Consider the following 19,597-nt stretch of genomic DNA (forward strand, 5'->3'; position numbering starts at 1 on the left):
TTGTTGCAGATACAGATGATGCTATTCTTGGCATCAGTTGTATCTCCTGAATGTAGATCTGGAGTTGCTGAATCCCTTAATAGAGATCTAGCTAAAATTAGTGCATGGTGCAAATTATGGGGCATGAAGTTGAACCCTAACAAATTCGAAGTATGATTGTAAATAGACTGAGAAAAGTGTCTCCTCAGTATCCAGATCTCGGCAGTAATAACGTTTCTTAAAATACTGTATACAAGATTCTTTTAAAATTGTTAGGTGTGATTCTTGATAGCAAATTCACTTTTGAGAGTGTTTTTTAAATTACAAAAATAATTGGCTTATTGAGAAAGTCTTAAGATTTTCGGTGATCAAACTATTCTGAAGAAGTCTCATTGCTTTCATTCTGTTTTGTGTAAGGTATAGTTCTCCTGTCATGTCTTTCTGGTCTATTATATTTCGCATTCTTGCTCTAGTTGCAGATATGAATCTGTCAGTCGTTCAGTTCTTTATGCATGTTGCACAAGATTTTTTTATACTTTTTATCATCCTTTACATTCAGATCTTCCCAGACAGTACCATCCTGCATGTATTACTCGGTATGCAGTTAATTCTAATAGACATGCCGTCTCCATCATGCTGCTGGATAATACATGGTATTCTAGAAGTTTTATTCCCCTTGTGACCAAGTTTTGGAATAACCTTCATGATCGGGCAGTTGAATTGTTGGATCTTCAAACTTACAGCGAATGTGTCTGTTTTATGTTGAACATGCTGGCAGAAGTGTCTCTTCACAGTTTTCATGTGATTATCTATTTTAACGTTACGGATCTTAAGATGTTTTATCCCAATGATTCATTACTTCATGTAATTTATTTCCTTATTTACATCTCTCACTGGGCCATTTTCCCTGTTGGAGTCCTTGAGCTTATAGCATCCTACTTTACCAAATAGGGTCTTAGCTTGGTTGGTACTGTAATAGGTGCATTAGGAGAGTATAGAAATCTCAGTTAGAATTATTATTTTTTACCTTATTCTACAAATGTCTTCCTTTCTGCTGTAAAGATGGTTATATAAATTGTGACTAATCTTAGTTTTAGTTGTTTTGAAAGATCAAAGCTGTTTAAAATTTGCCTGTCCCAATCTTTGCCTTTTGGATCCTTCCAAAAGAGCAAATCTTAAGTGCCCTAAAAACTATATTTGTTTGGTGGAATATTTTGTGACTTTAAAGTATTTTTAAACGAAAAAGCAGACGTGAAAATTCAGCTATGTGGGAGCTTTTGCCATAAATATTTGTGGGTAAAATTATTTAGAACCAATATTCTTCAGTACAGTGTCATATTTTTTGGATGAGAAAACATCATGTATCACATTACTTAGAGGTCTAAAACTTTAGATTTCCATGGAAATAATTCCTACTAAGACTTTAGGTTTCCAAAATATTCAATAATATACTGTATAATGTTATGAAATTGCAGTTTGATTTAAATTAATGTGATGTGATAACTAATTTTCTGTGTTTGAATATTTCAAAATTACAGATAATGCTTTACTCTAAAGTTTGAGTTAGTCATGGAATAAAATGTTATTTTCAGCAAGTTTACCCATGTAGCTATCTGTTTCCATACCCTGAATACCTTGTGCCTTGTCCCGTCTCCCAGAAGTAGTGATTTCAGTACTAAAGAACATTTGTGGCACAAATTAATTTTGAATTTTAGTTTAGATTGAAGTCCAGTCCATTGGACAAATTTATAATAATGACTAAGAGGCTACTATCTGTAAATTGTACCTACAAACATTTTCTGCTGTAATGCAAGATTTAAAAATTATGGTATTAGGAATTTTCCATGATTGAAGTTTTGATTTAAAATGCAGAAAAGGGTGTTCACTTTAATTCAACTCACAACTGATCTTACTGTGTAGGGGGTAAAGTCAAGTTTAGCATTGAGGGTTACAACCACTCTTAACAATTTACATTGAAGAATAATAGCTTTAGTTGGCATAATGGTTTAATTGTAGAATAAATCATATATGTATTCACTTTTTAAAATGGAGTGAAATGGCCGCATTGAGTGTTTTACATCTTCAAGGTAGAACTATAACTTTGAAAAATTGCCTTGCTTAGGGAATACTATATTACTATTTTATGGATGAGAATAAAGAATTTAATTATCTCAATTTAGTTTCCAGATTCAATGTGTGAAAATTGAAATCAATTACCACCTACTACGTAGTGTAAATTATTACTGTATAATCATGATGGTATAACAACATTATCAGGATGGTATAACAAAATTATTGTTGTAGCCATAATATGCGAGCTTTGCTAGGTACAGTATTTACTTGAATAATGAGAAAAATTAATGAAAGTGGAATTATCAATTTTCACTTTGAGTTGGCATCAATTTCATATAACTTGAATCATTTCAACTTCATTCAGTTAGGTAGTAGCCCAGCTGGGTTGTTGTAATTAATTTTGAAATAAGATTAAAGATGATGCACATAGCGATAAGTTTAGGAGGAATTAAGAATTGAAATATTTTGTTTGCTGAATTTTTATTTTATTTTCAGGGAACCAGAACAAGTTTTGAATACATCAAATCACACATATTGTTGAATATATTAGTTTCAAGAAAACTGACAACCAAGAATTAATATTACTACTGCATACAATAAAAAGAAAAGATTTCTTACATCAGAAGGAAAGCACTGAAAGGAAAAATATTATACCAAAACTCACTAAAGAAGATGCAAAGGTAAGCAGAAATCTAAAAAAATATTTCTGGGTCGACCTGTGACGGCCGGCGAAAAAGTCCTTCTTTGCACTTTTCTGATATAAATCTTCCAAATATACCAGAGAAAATTAAAAGCATGGAATGCAGAGGTTACAACCCTCTCGCGAGCACTTTGTTGGTGTCGTATATCTAACAAGGGCGTTTGTAAAACACTATTCACAGGCTGTCTTCCATTTAGATAATCCCTTCATCAAAGGGGGAGGGCCGTGACAGGCCCTAGAGAATACAGTTGGGTTACCCTACCGACACCTACCACTCGCGCTCACCAGGTCATCCTTCTGTTTTGGACTTGCCCGCAAAGTTGATAAGTGTTTTGCCCAGTGTTTTTCGAAGTGATTGTCGTTAATTCAACATGACTGACGTTGCTACTTCACCCTTACCAATGTTAAGTACCATAGTTTGTTTTGGCAGCTTTTGACAGTACCGGGCTTTTGTTCTGTTTCCAATACGGTGGTTTTTAGTTTTGGAAGCGATTGTCCTGCCGAGGTATCGGCAGCCATTTTGGGTTATGTAAGCTTCGGTAAATATTCTAGTTATTTTTGCCCACCTGGTACTCTGTCATCTAGGTTATATCACTTACGTTTTATGGCCTTTTTGTGTTATCATTAATTTTTACTATGGTATTTATTTGCTTGCAAGTCCAATTTGGACCTACGAAGAATAGCGAATTAAAGTTTAGCGATTTAGTCTGTTAGTTTGTACTCGCCTCAGTGGCTTCGATTTAGACTATATCCTTGTTTATTGTTACGTTGTCGTTATTCTTCGTTCTTGGTTATTACAATTACTAAGAAAAGCAATCAATTTTATTAATTTTCTTGTTTTATTGTGATGTTAGTTTTTTATTATGTAACCTTGAGAGCGAAAACAGAGACTGCTCGTTGCCTGTTCTACAGATATGAGTTATCCCTTCTCTCGTTTTCTTTGTTAGCTCGTGTAAGAGAGGTGAATTTCCCGTTCTCCGTTTTTATACGATCACGAGTTATTCAGGCCTCCTCTTAGTATCAGAGTTGATGATAGTACGTTTAATATTATAAACGTTTTTATTGATGTGGTTACTGTTAATATAGCTAACACTATTAATAGGTACGTTAGTGTATGAGTCATTAATTGGGGTCGTTTTATACCGACACCCTTAGCTCCGCCTTGAGTTATGCTTAGCTCCGCCTTGAGTTATGCTCCGCTATATGGATACTCATTGGGTGAGAACTAGTTAACGTACAGGAGCAGATTTTTGGAGTGCTACGGTGAAATCCGGCACTCGGACTCCGGCTGAAGCCTTTTACACACGAACCTTTGTCATGTTTGATCATAATTACACCGTTACGGCCGGCTTCACGGGAGATAACACAATCATTCATTGAGGTTAATGTTATCGTACCGGGAACGGTCACGATATCACGGTGACGGGCCTTTGCTACCGGATCTCCGGTACAAACAGAGATCAAGCAGACGGCCAGATCCGGAGTTAACAATGTGATACCGATGAAGACTTCACAGTTTCATTATTACGGTCCCTTTTTCATCGAATCTCCGGCTTCACTGGAGATAACACAAACATTCAGTATTAGAGAATGTTATCGTACCGCTGAGGATCACGTTTTCACGATGACGGACCTTTGTCACTAGTTCTCCGTTACAAACAGAGATCAATCAGACGTTCAGAATCAGGGTATGAACCCTTTTTCATGAATAATCACAATATCGTTATTACGATCCTTTTCATCGAATCTCCGGCTTAACCGGATATCGTACAGGCGATCAGCATTGAGGTTAATATTAGTTTTCCTCTGGTGTTCACGTTGTCACTATGACGGACCTTTGTACCGGGGATTGTTACCGGAGCTCCGGTACAGACAGAGATCACTCAGACCACGGGTGGCCAATCTCTTGTTTTGCTGTAAAGGAAAGGATTTAACATGAATACAAAGTAAACTGTACTTACTTTAATGACACTTTGAATTTGCGTTGGTAATATTCATTAGTTATTCTTGAAAGTCCTAATAAAAATATATGAACATAACTACGCCTATATTTATGCATATATTTAATTCTAACTATGTATAAATATGGATAAATATCCATACAACATCGTGTTCAAATAGAAATAAATTGATTATGCCTATATTTATGCATTTTCAATTCTAACTATGCCTAAATATGAATAAATATCCATACAACATAGTGTTCAAATAGAAATAAATTGATTGTGCCTATATTTGTGCATATTCAATTCTAACTATACCTAAATATGAATAAATATTCATACAACATCGTGTTCAAATAGAAATAAATTGATTATGCCTTTATTTATGCATATTCAATTCTAACTATGCCTAAATATGAATAAATATCCATACAACATAGTGTTCAAATAGAAATAAGTTTCCACTCAGTACTGGGAACCGAACGTTGGCCCCTTCTAATGAAGGGCCGGGTCGAGACTAACCATGCCATGAGAGGCTATCTACTGTTCCTTGAAACTCTGGTCAGTGAACAGATGAATCAATAGAATACTAATAGCCAGTAAATAATGTTAGACCCGGTTCTGAACGTCTGAGTCAGGGGTGGCCAACCTGTGGCGGATGCGCCAACAGTGTCACATTTCATGAATACAAGTGTCGAACTATACCCCAAAAGATAGTACATTAAATGACTTTTCTTTAAAATTGATTTTTATGAGTTAAAAAAATATTTTCATGAAAATTTCAGATTATTAAGGGCACTATTCAAGTTAATTTATATTAATATATATAAAAAAAATTTTATCTATGCCTCAGATGAATATTTTAGCCAATATTATTTCTAAATATTGAGGATTGAATCTGTTCAAATAAGGAAAAAAAAGTTCATTTTTTTACCTCTGACATTAATATATAGATTTTACTATTCAGCAAAAATTAAAGTTTCAGCATTTTTTTACCTCAGTCATTTATTATATAAATTTAATTATTCAGCAGTAAAAATAAGTCAGCTCAGATTTTTCACCCTTTAATAAATTGTTTGGCATTAAATTTTTAACGATTTGAATCAGAAATACAGTAAAGTTCTCTAAAATGTCCTAAGTCTTAAACAGAATTAAATCCATATCAGTAATATTTTAAATGATCTTATACAGTAATTTTGAGAATCTGTGGTGTATTGTTGAAAAATCAATTAAGAAATATACAAACTTGAGTCCTCCAAAATCGAGTACAATATCAACTAAGTTAGAAGCAGCCATTGAAGCTTTTATAGAGGTTACTGGTAGGTGGAGGTAGGCCCTGCCCCCCAAAGAGGCAACCGAGTACAAATTAATAAAACCTCTGTTCCTACAGAATACAAACCATTGTCCTTTAGTTGGGAGACTTATTCTTTAGCGGGAGGAATTCTCTATAACCAACTTGTCCAGGAAATATTTAAGGCACTTTCATCCTGCTCAGGGGTGAAAGCAATGAGAAAATACGTTGACTGAATGCAGTAAAAGTTGTCTAAATGTAAGGTTATTTATAAGAAATGGGTCTGCAAGAAATAAGTTGAAAAGGCTGTTTATCTTGCCTCTCATTCTATTCTAGACTTATGATTTCCTAAACAATTTGGTGAATAACTACCACCTACATATAAATAAAGTTTCTATGTTGTTGTTGTTGTTGTTTGTCAGGTGAACAACAACAACATAGAAACTTTGTCATTTATAGACTCCTGCCTTCAAGACCAGTGTCACTTAAAGTTTCTCCTGAAAGCAAGGCAGACATGAAATCTGAATTCATGCAGTTGAGTCCAAGATGGTCTTCCCATCTCCTCACTTCCAGGATAGTACTTATCTTGCAAGGAAAACTAGAAAGACTAGGTGTACCTAGGCTCTCTTCTTCAGGTGCTGAAAAAAAAGCAAGTGTTTTACTGGCCTTGCAGGACAGAGAAGCAAGTCATCATGATCTCTGCCAGCTCCACTTGTAGATTACGAGAGAAGGAATTAAAATACAGTAGTAAACAGTACAGTCGTCTTCATTAATTTCGGTATACTTCATGGAAAGCTAAGGAGATGCCAGTGTGCCAGAATTAATGAAGGCAACTGTACAGAGTTTTTTGTTCAACTGAATGGCAAGCGAGTTGCTAGAATATGATTCCCCAAGAGCATTTTGCCTTTCCATTACACAAGGATGTTGGGGGCCCACTTCTGAACATATGGTATCCCAAACGACTGAGCATATCAGCTAGTGCATGCCTCTTGCCTAGGGAACCTCGCTGACAGCTCTGCCAAGTTCATACTACAAATGTGCACCTGCTTTACTATCTCATAGGTTTTGTTAAACAGTGCCGCAAATGGTTATGTTGTTGCCCAATTAAGTACTGATAGGTCTGTCCAATTGTTAGATATCTTAAAATGATAGCAAGTAGCAAAGGTACCAGGCAATGTGATATGCTGGAGTTTTTCTAACTTGGTACATATTCCATGTAACTGACGCGATCCTCACGTGCACCCCAACATCTCTCCTTCAAGATGTTTATGAAGGTTTGCATTTCTGAAGTTGAGGAGGTCCCTTAATGAGGCATTCATTGTTCAGTCACCAGGCTGGAAGTCAAATTTTTATTCTACTGGAACCAGAAGGTAAGACTATCACCAATTCCTCACTAGTTGATGCTGCAGACAAGACTGGTGAGGAGGCCCCAAGGAGAAATGTTGTTCTCCCCCAAAAATTCAAGTCCCATAGACTTTGCCGTTGTCAGTCTAGAAATAATTGTTTGTGCAGATAGAGTTGCACTACCTTTATGATTCTGCTACTATGATAGTCTGGTGGGAAGACTAAATACTGCCATGGCTATAGGTATTCCAAAGTATGGCATCCTCTACTTGGGCGTTGGATTGGAATGTGAATCATTGGAGTGTGTATCATGAAGCTTTCTTATGGGAAACTCCACGTTCAAGATAGTTCGGCAGACAAATCCAGTTGGCTCAAGATAGTTCGGCAGACAAATCCAGTTGGCTCAAGATAGTTCGGCAGACAAATCCAGTTGGCTCAAGATAGTTCGGCAGACAAATCCAGTTGGCTCAAGATAGTTCGGCAGACAAATCCAGTTGGCTCAAGATAGTTCGGCAGACAAATCCAGTTGGCTCAAGATAGTTCGGCAGACAAATCCAGTTGGCTCAAGATAGTTCGGCAGACAAATCCAGTTGGCTCAAGATAGTTCGGCAGACAAATCCAGTTGGCTCAAGATAGTTCGGCAGACAAATCCAGTTGGCTCAAGATAGTTCGGCAGACAAATCCAGTTGGCTCAAGATAGTTCGGCAGACAAATCCAGTTGGCTCAAGATAGTTCGGCAGACAAATCCAGTTGGCTCAAGATAGTTCGGCAGACAAATCCAGTTGGCTCAAGATAGTTCGGCAGACAAATCCAGTTGGCTCAAGATAGTTCGGCAGACAAATCCAGTTGGCTCAAGATAGTTCGGCTGACAAATCCAGTTTGAGTCTGACCGAGTATAGATCAGCATGAGCACTGGGGGAGGAGTGGTAGACAGTCAAGAAGCACAGAGCTGCTAACTGGTACATAATTCTCCCAATGATGATACAGAGATGCTTACAGAAGGATTAGTATCCTTCGGGGAGCACAAAGTCTTCCTTCCTTATGACAAGAGTGTACAGCTGGTTCCAGTCTCCATCTTAAAGAGTGTCAGGAGGAAGGACAAACATTTTTAACTTTAACCTATATCCAGCCTTCATTTGAAGAGTCAACTTAAGGAGGGGAGACAACAGTCTGGGATGCTTTTGGTAATTATTCTTTCAGTGCTTATGTCTCTGCTGCTAGGGTTAAGTTTTGGATGGTAGGTATGGAATGTCATCAGTGGAGAGCGAGAGTTCATAAAAGTAGGTGATGTCTGTCATGGAGGATGGTATGCCCAACAAATTTCTTTGCTCCATGTTGGTGCCGCTTTGCTGAACAGTGCTTCATATGCATTCCTCACTTGCTGCAGCTGTAGTAGCGGCCAACATCATGAAAGAGTTTCCTTTAGCAGACTTTAAACGTCTGATGGGGTTCAAGGTTCCGAATCTCTGCCTTTGGATGACCTGGGCACTTGAAGATAATTGCTCTATGGTAAAGGGAACTCCTATGGGAAAAGGGATGCTGTCTCCAACACCAGAAGTTCATTAGATCTCTTACCTAGCAAAGCTGGAGGCAAGAGGACCCTCCACTTTAGGGTCCAGTTGATCCATGGGTTTGGCGACTGGATCAAGTCTGTATAAATCTTCCTCTTCTCTGTATTTACCAAAATCTGGTTTGTGGGGTTTTTAAGGTACCACACCAGACCAGTGGTTGATACAGGAGGCTACTTAATACTGGGCATGGCAGTGGGCTCAAGTATAATCCTCCGTCAACTTGGAGCACTCGCAAATCAAGACAGGAACTGAAGCAATATCTTAACGAGGAAGAAGGGAGGCTGATGTGCCCCTATCTTTCATGCTGGGAGAAGTAAACTAAGCAGTAGGTGCTTAGCCTGTAAGGAGCTAGTGGAAAGTGGCTGCAAGCAGAGCGCACATGCATTATGTGAGAACTTTCAGTAATTGTTGGAGGGAAATGTGTCTCATCAGTGGGTGTAGAATAGTCTAGCAGATGATCTCGCAGAGCAGTCCTGGGAACTTTCTATTCCTTAACACGTGGAAGTGTTGGAAGATCCCTGTGCTTTGATAAGTGCACAGTGTGTGGAAACATCTTTTACTGTATTGTGAAATGTGTATGGAAGGTTCTCTGCATATTGCAAAATTACTGTATGCATACTAAAGTGCCGTGGCGAAGCAGGCAACATGAGCTTTGCAGCTCGAAACTTTCATAAGGAAAGGCCCACGGAAGAAAAATTACGCAGTAATGGAGCATGTGTTGTCTAGGTGCATGGACAGATGTCAAAGCCATCTTGGATGAGGAAATGTAAATGCTCACCCTCTTTGAGTGAGGAAAGAACTCGAAAATTAAACGGGTAAGGCAATCAATACAAGTTCCACTTCAACCGAATTTCACTTAATTCAGGGTTATCATTTTAGGAGAGATCCTGAAGTGTTCCTCTAAAACAGGAGATGGGAGGGTCAAGAGGGCAGAACATTTCATCCTGACCAACTGTGCATTTGCTTATTATTCAGAGAGCACCTTTTCCAGGAGCATGAATGCTTTACGAACTTACTGACAGACCTTCATGCAGCTAGGAAGTTTCCTGGTTTGTACCATGCTCTGTTCCGGGTACATACCTCCATGTACGTAGAGAAATTTATCTATGATCTTAAATTTTGGATTTTGTTTTCCCAGAGTATCATCATTCACAGGGTCAGCCTAGGAGACTGCATTTAATAAGACGCACAATGCGCATGCCATTATTTCTTTCCAGTGTGGAATAGTTTTCGGCCCACTACCATCATTACAAGATGGTGCACAGGTAGCTCAAGGGAGCTCAAGGGCACAGGTAGCTCAAGCAGAGTTTGCTGAAACTACAGTAATTACCGATGCAGTTGTTTTAGGCATGGACTTGCAATCTCTCCCCCTCTCTCTCCCTCTCTTGTGAGAGATCAGTCTAACAAAAGGGGAAGAATGGCAACGCCTTTCATCCATACCAACTGTGCAAGTGCTCAATCTCCTTAAGAATGAGTACCAGTACCGTCTTCTTCTTCGTCTGCATCTTGAAGAAGTTGCTCATTCTCTAAGGAGATTGAGCACTTGCACAGTTGGTCTAGATGAAGGGCGTTGCCATTCTTCCCCCTATTCCTGACAACTGACTGGTCTCTCACAAGAGAGGGAGGGAGAGTGATTGCAAGTCCATCCCTAAAACAACTCCATCAGTAATTACTGTAGTTTCAGCAAACACTGCTTGAGCTACCTGTGCACTATCTCATAATGATGGTAGTGGGCCGAAAACTATTCCACACTGGAAAGAAATAATGGCATGCGCATTGTGCGTCTTACTAAATGCAGTCCCCCTAGGCTGACCCTGTGAATGATGATACTCTGGGAAAACGCAATCAAAGTTTAAGATCATAAATAAATTTTTCTACGTACATGATGAAGGTATGTACCTGGAACATGGCATGGTACAAACTAGGAAACTTAACTAGCTGCATGAAGGTTTGTCAGTAAGTTCGAAAAGCATTCATGCTCCTGCAAAAAGTGCTTTTTGAAGAGTAAGCAAATGCACAGTTGGTCAGGATGAAATGTTCTGCCCTCTTAACACTCCCATCTCCTGTTTAAGAGGAACACTTCAGGATCTCTCCTAAAATGTTGATAACCCCGAATCAAGTCAAATTCGGTTGAAGTGGAACTTGTATTGATCTCCTTGCCCGTTTAATCTTCAAGTTCTTTCCTCACTCGAAGAGGGTGAGCATTTAGATTTTCTCATCCAAGATGGCTTTGACACCTGTCCATACACCTAGACAACACATGCTCCATTACCTCGTAATTTTTCTTCCATGTGATCTGGCCCCATGTGCCTTTTCTTATGGAAATTTTTGGGCCGCAAAGCTAGTGTCGCTTGCTTCATCCCGGCACTTTAGTATGCATACAGAATTTTGCAGTGAGCACCAGTACCATATACTGAATAATCTCCCACAAGCGGGGAGAGAGAGGTCCGATTCATGTACACTATCCTATCAATCCATTTTCCTAGATGTTTTTGTCTTCTACTTTTCTTCCTGTTTTTGTCTCTACTTTTTCTTCTTCTAGAAGCCAAAGAGCAAAGAATTTAATGACAATGAGGCAGAGGAGGGAGATCCAACTAAGGTGTGGTAGAGAAACAAGAGTTTGCCTTCAGAGAGGTCATGCAGACCGTGATGAAGAAACGACACTTCCATGTGGTACGCTGTTAGTGTCTTTTATGAGATATGAAAGACACTACCAGGAAGAAGAGTTGCGAAGAAGGGCAGTGCCTCACCCCTTAACACATGGTGGCAGCAAAACCTTTTAACAAATGGTGCACTAGTGATGTCTGATGAATACTAATTTCTGCAAGTTCACCTTTTGTTGTCGTCAAGCCACACTAGCGAGGAAATAATAAAAAATGCTGCCCAACAGGAAGAAGCATGTTGTGGATAATGGCAGATTTGCACAAAAAACTGTTGCTTCTATAGATTATCCAGAAACAACTGCATACCATTGTCTTCTTCCTATAATATCCCTCAATCAAAATTAAGAGGCAGCAGAGAAGTATTGAATGTGCTGTGGCCAAAATCAAAGTGAATGCCTATTAGGTGGACGGGACCTACCCAATATACACTAGCAACTTTTAAAATTGTAATAGCAATAAAGGACAATAGTATCAGTGTAGGAACTTTCTGGTAAAGAACTTTTAATTGGAAATTCAGTCTTTTCTTGTCTAGCATTAAATACTTAATCAAATATTTTTTGTTTTTAAAAGCCTAATTATAACAATTGCTGAATGAAAACTCATTAATTCAAAGTAACAATTTTTATTTATGTATAAAATTGCTTTGGCTTACTTGTAATATCAGATATTACTTTGCGAAACTTAAACTAGATTTAAAATAAAAAAAAAAAAATAAAAAATTGATTAGCACAATGTTACTCAAGAAAATAAATAAATATATACTTAAAGACTTGCTTTTGTAAACTTTTGTAACTTGCTTTTGTAAACTTTTGAAATAAAAGAAATACCATAATTATTACCACAGCAGCTAAGCTTCGATTTTGGAAAATATTCTACTTTAATAAAAACTTTAAATATCCCATTAAAAGTTTTGTTAATTCCATAACTAACAAAAATTGTATCAGACTTTACTGATAAAACTATCAACATTGCTCCTGAAATTTATGAAAAAGAACATTTAATTAAACTCACAGTTAAATGGTAGTTCACAGGCTCCTTCACCTTTATCATTTTTAATCATTGATGAAAAAAATTAACCCGTTTCAGTATCGCATAATTCTTGAATTGTGCAGGTTGTGACGTTTCCAAGATTTAAAATCTGTAATGAATAAATTATAATTACATATAACAATTTACATGAATCCACAAAACTATTTAAGGCATTCATCTTTACTTTGAACTAGGGATATATCAGAACTAAGAAAAGTTTAAATTGAGGGGAAAATCTGAAAAGTTTAATACTAATAAGGTTCTAAATCTTTCATCTCATTCTTTCAGGTGCATCTACTGTACCGTATATGACCAGCCTCATACGCACCTACCCGGTGCAAGTTGGAACAGAGGTCAACCATACAACGTTGCCAGAACCACAGGACTTCTTTAACTTTGGTCGTAGCAAAACAGCAAATGAATACAGTAATCCCACGGAAATGAAGAGGGTTTGTATTAGAGTATGAATAAACCATTAAACCCTTCCTACCAGGCACCTCAAACCTATAGATTAAGAGCTAAAGATGGAGTAATAGTTTCATCTATTTCCATTTTTATGAATACCAGTCTGCAATGCTTAAACTGGTATAATGTATACCGGTAATTTCATAATGTGGCTTTGTCAACTCTCTCTACAATAAGAGTTGTGCATAAGCTAAGCACAAATTACTATGCTAATTGTGTGTGTAATGTATTTTTATATATCAGAGAGAAAATGAAATTTTTTTTAGATTTACAGCATTAAAAACACAAAGAACCAGATTTTGTGTGCTAATACTTCTGTGAAACTGAGAAAAAAGAATTTTGTATTTATGGATGCCCTCATGGTTTTTCTTCCTACCTATGGAATTTAGTGGTTTTTCTTTATCTTCTAATCAACAGTATATTGTTTTGTACTTCAATTTTGAATTTCTTAAATTAGAATAATAAACCAAGACTACTTATTTGATTGCATTGTTTCAATACTCTTGCTCCTTGAATTGTTTTGTTGTGAGAAGTCATCCCTTTCAAATTTCAAATACGGTAATTTAACTTCCTATAACCCCTCCCCTTAGTAATAAATCCTAGAAAATATTTTTGAAAACATCCTGTAAATTTTTAATGAATATATTGCATGGGAAGTTGAATGGTGCCAGTCATGAACATCATAATTACTATCACTGCTAGCTATATTAAGATTTTCATCTAATTATAAGATTTCACAAAACTTGCCCAAAAGTTTATTTAAAATCCTGCCAGGTTAAAAGTTAACATTACAATTCTTTAAAAAAATCCCGAGTCTTTTTTTTTTAATTATGCAGTTTCTAAAAAAATCATATGCTTAATTCAAGACTTTCAATTAAAATTTTCTCAACGATCAATGATGACCTACATCTATGTAAAGAAATTTAGTCATATTAGCAAGACCAATATGAAGACTAAACAGAATTACTCCAAGACAATGCTCTGTAACCAGCTATTGTAATGAAAGTTTTTAAATATTTAACTTAGCCGGTGAATATATAATAGCTGCAACTCTGTTGCTCGACAGACACATACAATAAAAACTCGCCAGCGATCGCTATACAGGTTGCGGGTGTGCCCACCAGCGCCAACTGTCGGCCAGATACCACTCTCGATGTAAACAAAGACTCAATTTCTTCTCTGTCGATGTGTCGACAAGACGTACTTTTACTCGCTGTAGAACCTGGAGTTTTTCCCATCATATTTGGTGAAGTACTTTAATTTGGTTTGAGCTTTCGCAGTGCAGGTGTTTTATCTTCATCTTAAATCTTGAACTAGTTTTTGGATAGATTTAATTTTTTGATGACAAAGAGAGTATGGACTTTCTTTGACTTTTAAATGGCCGACCCTTCCCTTAGACGGAAGTGTGTTTAGGCTTTTAGCAATTATCTTATCACGTTATAAATTAATTATAGATTTTCCTCTATATATTTTATATCTCACCGCCTTTATTAGGCCTCTTCGATTAACTTTCCATTTATAATAAACATAAAAATAAATTTAAATGATTTGTTTATATGCGACCTTCCTGAGAGTAGGCGGTCCTAACTTGGAAACTGAAGTTAAACAAAGTTGAGCCCTTTCAATCGTAAATAGCTTTTAAAGAGCTAATGATTTTAAACTTTTTAAATGAATATTTTTTAATAGATATTTTATGAAAGATTTTCTTTGAATAGTCTTCGTACTGTTTCAAAGATGAACTAACGTTTAGTTTATTTATGCTACGCAGTTTGCGCTCTATCGTTACGATAGAGAGAGAGAGAGTATCACGGTTTCACTTTGCCGAAAAAGTAAATCGATTCTGAAGTTTTGTTCATTCTTCTTTCAAAGCTTAAATGTTTTAAATTATATTTTAAAGGAACTTTTTAATTGAAAAACCTTTCAGTTTTTTTCCTTTGGTCAAATAACATGTTTTTTTGACGAAACGTAAGTGGGCTCTTCTCTTAGGTGCGTAATCAAGAGAGAGAGAGAGAGAGATAGAGACGGAGGGAGAGAGAGGGGAGAAAACGTTCCGTTCAAGCGGGTAACGTTGTTCTCGAGTTACTCTCGTCCCTAGTCTCTGTACGGGGAGAAAGGATAAAACGTTTTTAGTTTTTTATTCTCGTCCCCAGGCAATGTACGGTGAGAGATTGAAAACGTAGTTTTGAATGAACTAGTGTTTAGTCTCTTCCCCATCCACTGAATTTTTTATCTTAAAATATGTTTACTGTTTTTTTGCTGGTATTAATGTGCTTGCATTATACGACTGATTTCGCTATTACTACCTTTTGATGAGGTTAGAATTGCGTGCTTCAGGTAGAAATCAGTAAAAGTTTCGATTTCAGTGAAATAAGTGCTAAACAGAAAATCGTAGTGATAAAGTGATATTGCGCAAAATGTTATCAGTGTTGCGACTGAGGGTTCGTCTGTTCGTGCCTGTCGTTCGCCTAGTCCGGGACCTCTTGCAAGCTCCCAAGCCCAGGGGAGAAGTAATGTCGTACAACTTATGGGTTCGAGAGGCCTTGATCAGCGAACAGACGTTCCCTCTATGGTATCGGGTGTATCTTAACAAGATCACCCCTACCATAAGGCGAGAGAGAAGTTTTTCTCCTCGTCATCCGAAGGCTTTTCGCATAAGAAACCTGAAACAAGGTTTCGAGGCCCTTAAGCGAAAGTCAGTCCTTTCAGGACAGGTCCAGCATCCTGGTTGTAGCCATTAGGACAGCTCTGACCCTATGCAGTCATCGGAAGACTGCTCGCCGCCTAACAAAAGCGTAACACAGACTCCGAGAGTCTTTTTGTTGGCAAGGTTTTGCGGTCACAGACGTTACCCTCGTCTCTTACCGCAACCTTTTCCGTTGATCCTAAATGGGTTGTACGGCAAGACATGCAGAATAAGCTTGCCTCCCTTTATGGAAGACTCTTCTGCCGATTAGTCCGTTGAGCCTAGCCGTTTATCTCATCGATATCCTGGCTTTCAGCCAACCTAACGTTCCTTTGTGCGTCCTGTTGACGTTGGCGTAGCTAAGTCACGTCAGTCAGGTTGTTTAGAACCACACTCGATGCGGTCTCGTGTGGATTTTCAGCCACATCTGGACGTTAGGCCACTTGCTGATGCTCCTGTTGACGTTCAGGACGTTCGCTAACAATCGGAGTCGACTTGTTTTGACGCTGTGCGTCAACCTCCGCATTCTAGAGTTGTTTTGACTGCTCAGTCTAGGCGGTCAAAGCAGTCTCGAGTGGACGCTGTGCGTCCTCACGCACCTGTTGTTGTTGACAGTTCACAGACTGTCAAGCAGTTACATGACGTTGCGTCCTGGTCTCTCGCACCTGTTGTTGTTGACAGTTCACAGACTGTCAAGCAGTTACATGACGTTGCGTCCTGGTCCGCCTAAAGCTGCTTAGCCCTCTATGGACTTTAAATAAATCATGCTGATTTTTAAGGATCTTTGTCCGGATCTTTTTGTAACTGCTGCTCCTCGTTCGCCTAAACGTCAGAGCTTACACTAGGCCTAGCTACTTCGAAGCCGTTGTTTTATAAGCTAGTGCTCTCTCGCTCTCCTAGAGAGCTTACGTTTGCTAGGCGACTGGTTTATCACCAGGAGGAGTTAGGGGGATACAGCCTTTGCTTTCCCTTCTTTTAAACTGGCTTATAGAGCGAGAGTCTGATATGATACGAGAGAAGTTCTCGGCTTGGGAGTTCCTGCCTCTGCCCAGATAGACTTCTCAAATCTCGTGGACTCTCCCTGGCGCCTGGCCAGGAGACGCTCCTAGATTTTACAGGTCAACTTCACAGCTGTTTTCGAGCCTTTGAAGTTTTGCTGTACAATTATGTCATGCATAAACAAGGCTTTCAGGGATGGCTCCAATGATCTGACAGCCACGTTCTCTGCAGGGACAAGTCCCTCAGGGATGGCTCCATGATTTGGCAGCCATGTTCACTGCAGGAGTACGTAAGAGGCAAGTGCGCTCAATGTATTCATTGTCAAGACAAACTTCACGATGAAGTCTACCAGGCTGTCTTGACAGCATTTATGGAAGGCGACTGGATGGTCTCTCTTGACCTTCAGGAGGCATACTTCCACATTCCTATACACCCGGATTCCCAACCGTTTCTGAGGTTTGTTTACAGGAATGTGGGGTACCAGTTTCGAGCTATCGGAGATCAGAGCCTCCCTGTACTTGGACGACTGGCTTCTCAGAGCCTCTTCCAGTCATCGCTGTCTGAAGGATCTCAATTGGACTCTAGATCTGACCAAGGAATTGGGACTCCTAGTCAATTTGGAAAAGTCACAGCTGGTCCCATCCCAAACTATTCTGTATTTAGGGATGGAGATTCACAGTCAAGTTTTTCGGGCTTTTCCGTCGGCCCCCAGAATAGATCAAGCCCTGCTCTCCATCCAGAAGATGCTGAAGAAAGAACGCTGCTCAGTCAGGCTGTGGATGAGTCTGGTAGGGACGCTGTCATCCCTGGAGCAATTTGTGTCGCTAGGAAGGCTACACCTCCGTCCTCTTCAATTCCATCTGGCTTTTCACTGGAAAAAGGACAAGACGCTAGAGGCGGTCTTGATCCCGATTTCCGAAAAGATAAAGTCTTGTCTGACTTGGTGGAAGGACAATATCAGCCTACGAGAGGGTCTTCCCCTGGCAGTTCAGATACCCAACCACGTTCTCTTCTCGGACGCATCGGACTTGGGCTGGGGCGCGACGCTGGACGGTCGGGAATGCTCAGGTCTGTGGAACTCGAGTCAGAGGAGCATGCATATCAACAGCAAGGAGCTTTTGGCGGTTCATCTGGCCTTGATAAGCTTCGAGAATCTCCTTCGAGGCAAGGTGGTGGAAGTAAACTCGGACAACACCACGGCCTTGGCGTACATTTCCAAACAGGGAGGTACCCACTCACTGACTTTGTACGAGATCGCAAGGGACCTGCTCATCTGGTCAAAAGATCGAGGCATCTCCCTAGTAACGAGGTTCATCCAGGGCGACTTGAACGTCCTAGCAGATTGTCTCAGTCGGAAAAGTCAAGTAATTCCAACCGAATGGACCCTCCACAAGGATGTGTGCAAGAGACTTTGGACGACTTGGGGTCAACCCACCATAGATCTCTTTGCAACCTCGCTGACCAAGAGGCTTCCAATCTATTGCTCTCCAGTCCCGGACCCAGCAGCAATACATTTAGATGCCTTCCTCCTAGATTGGTCACATCTAGATCTTTACGCATTCCCACCATTCAAGATTGTCAACAAGGTACTGCAGAAATTCGCCTCTCACGAAGGGACAAGGTTGACGTTAGTTGCTCCCCTCTGGCCCGCGAGAGAATGGTTCACCGAGGTACTTCGATGGCTAGTAGACGTTCCCAGAAGTCTTCCTCTAAGAGTAGACCTTCTACGTCAACCACACGTAAAGAAGGTACACCAAAGCCTCCACGCTCTTCGTCTGACTGCCTTCAGACTATCGAAAGACTCTCGAGAGCTAGAGGCTTTTCGAAGGAGGCAGCCAGTGCGATTGCTAGAGCAAGGAGAGCGTCTACCATTAGAGTCTACCAATCGAAGTGGGAAGTCTTCCGAGACTGGTGCAAGTCAGTTTCCGTATCCTTGACCAGTACCTCTGTAGCCCAAATAGCTGATTTTCTCATACCTGAGAAAAGTACGATCCCTTTCAGCTCCTACTATCAAGGGCTACAGAAGCATGTTGGCCTCGGTCTTCCGGCATAGAGGCTTAGATCTTTCCAACAATAAAGATCTGCAAGACCTCCTTAAGTCTTTCGAGACCTCTAAGGAGCGTCGTTTGGCTACTCCTGGGTGGAATTTAGACATGGTCCTAAGATTCCTCATGTCAGACAGGTTTGAGCCTTTACAGTCAGCCTCCCTGAAAGATCTCACTCTTAAGACTCTTTTCCTGGTATGCTTAGCCTCGGCTAAAAGAGTCAGTGAGCTTCATGCCTTCAGCAAGAACATCGGGTTTTCGTCAGAAAAAGCTACTTGTTCTCTGCAACTTGGTTTCCTAGCCAAAAATGAGCTACCTTCTCGTCCTTGGCCTAAATCTTTCGATATTCCTAGCTTATCGGAGATCGTAGGCAATGTTAGAGCTCTTAAGTTCTACTTAGCTCGTACTAAACCTTTACGAGGCCAATCTGAAACGTTATGGTGTTCGGTTAAGAAACCATCCTTGCCCATGTCAAAGAATGCTTTGTCATATTTTATCAGATTGTTAATACGAGAAGCTCATTCACACTTGAATGAGGAAGACCGATCTTTGCTTAAGGTTAAGACGCACGAGGTTAGAGCTGTAGCAACTTCCGTGGCCTTTAAGCAAAATAGATCTCTGCAAAGTATCATGGACGCAAACTATTGGAGAAGCAAGTCAGTGTTCGCGTTATTTTACTTGAAAGATGTCCAGTCTCTTTACGAGAACTGCTACACACTGGGACCATTCGTAGCAGCGAGTGCAGTAGTGGGTGAGGGTTCAACCACTACAAATCCCTAATTCCATACCCTTTTAATCTGTCTCTTGAAATG

The 19,597-nt window shown here is 39.4% G+C and overlaps 1 long non-coding RNA gene across 1 annotated transcript in view; it reads left to right on the forward strand.

Annotated features, from left to right (window-relative positions):
- LOC137627547 (uncharacterized) overlaps positions 1 to 13,309 on the forward strand; it is a 51,489-nt gene extending 38,180 nt beyond the window's left edge. The window contains exons 3-4 of the long non-coding RNA XR_011041184.1: positions 2,548 to 2,732; positions 12,882 to 13,309. This is a non-coding gene — a long non-coding RNA (uncharacterized lncRNA). The remainder of the gene's footprint in view (positions 1 to 2,547; positions 2,733 to 12,881) is intronic.
- The last annotated feature ends 6,288 nt before the right edge of the window (positions 13,310 to 19,597 follow it).

Source organism: Palaemon carinicauda, chromosome 35 (assembly GCF_036898095.1).
Source record: "Palaemon carinicauda isolate YSFRI2023 chromosome 35, ASM3689809v2, whole genome shotgun sequence".
In the NCBI taxonomy this organism is placed as follows: Eukaryota; Metazoa; Arthropoda; class Malacostraca; order Decapoda; family Palaemonidae; genus Palaemon; species Palaemon carinicauda.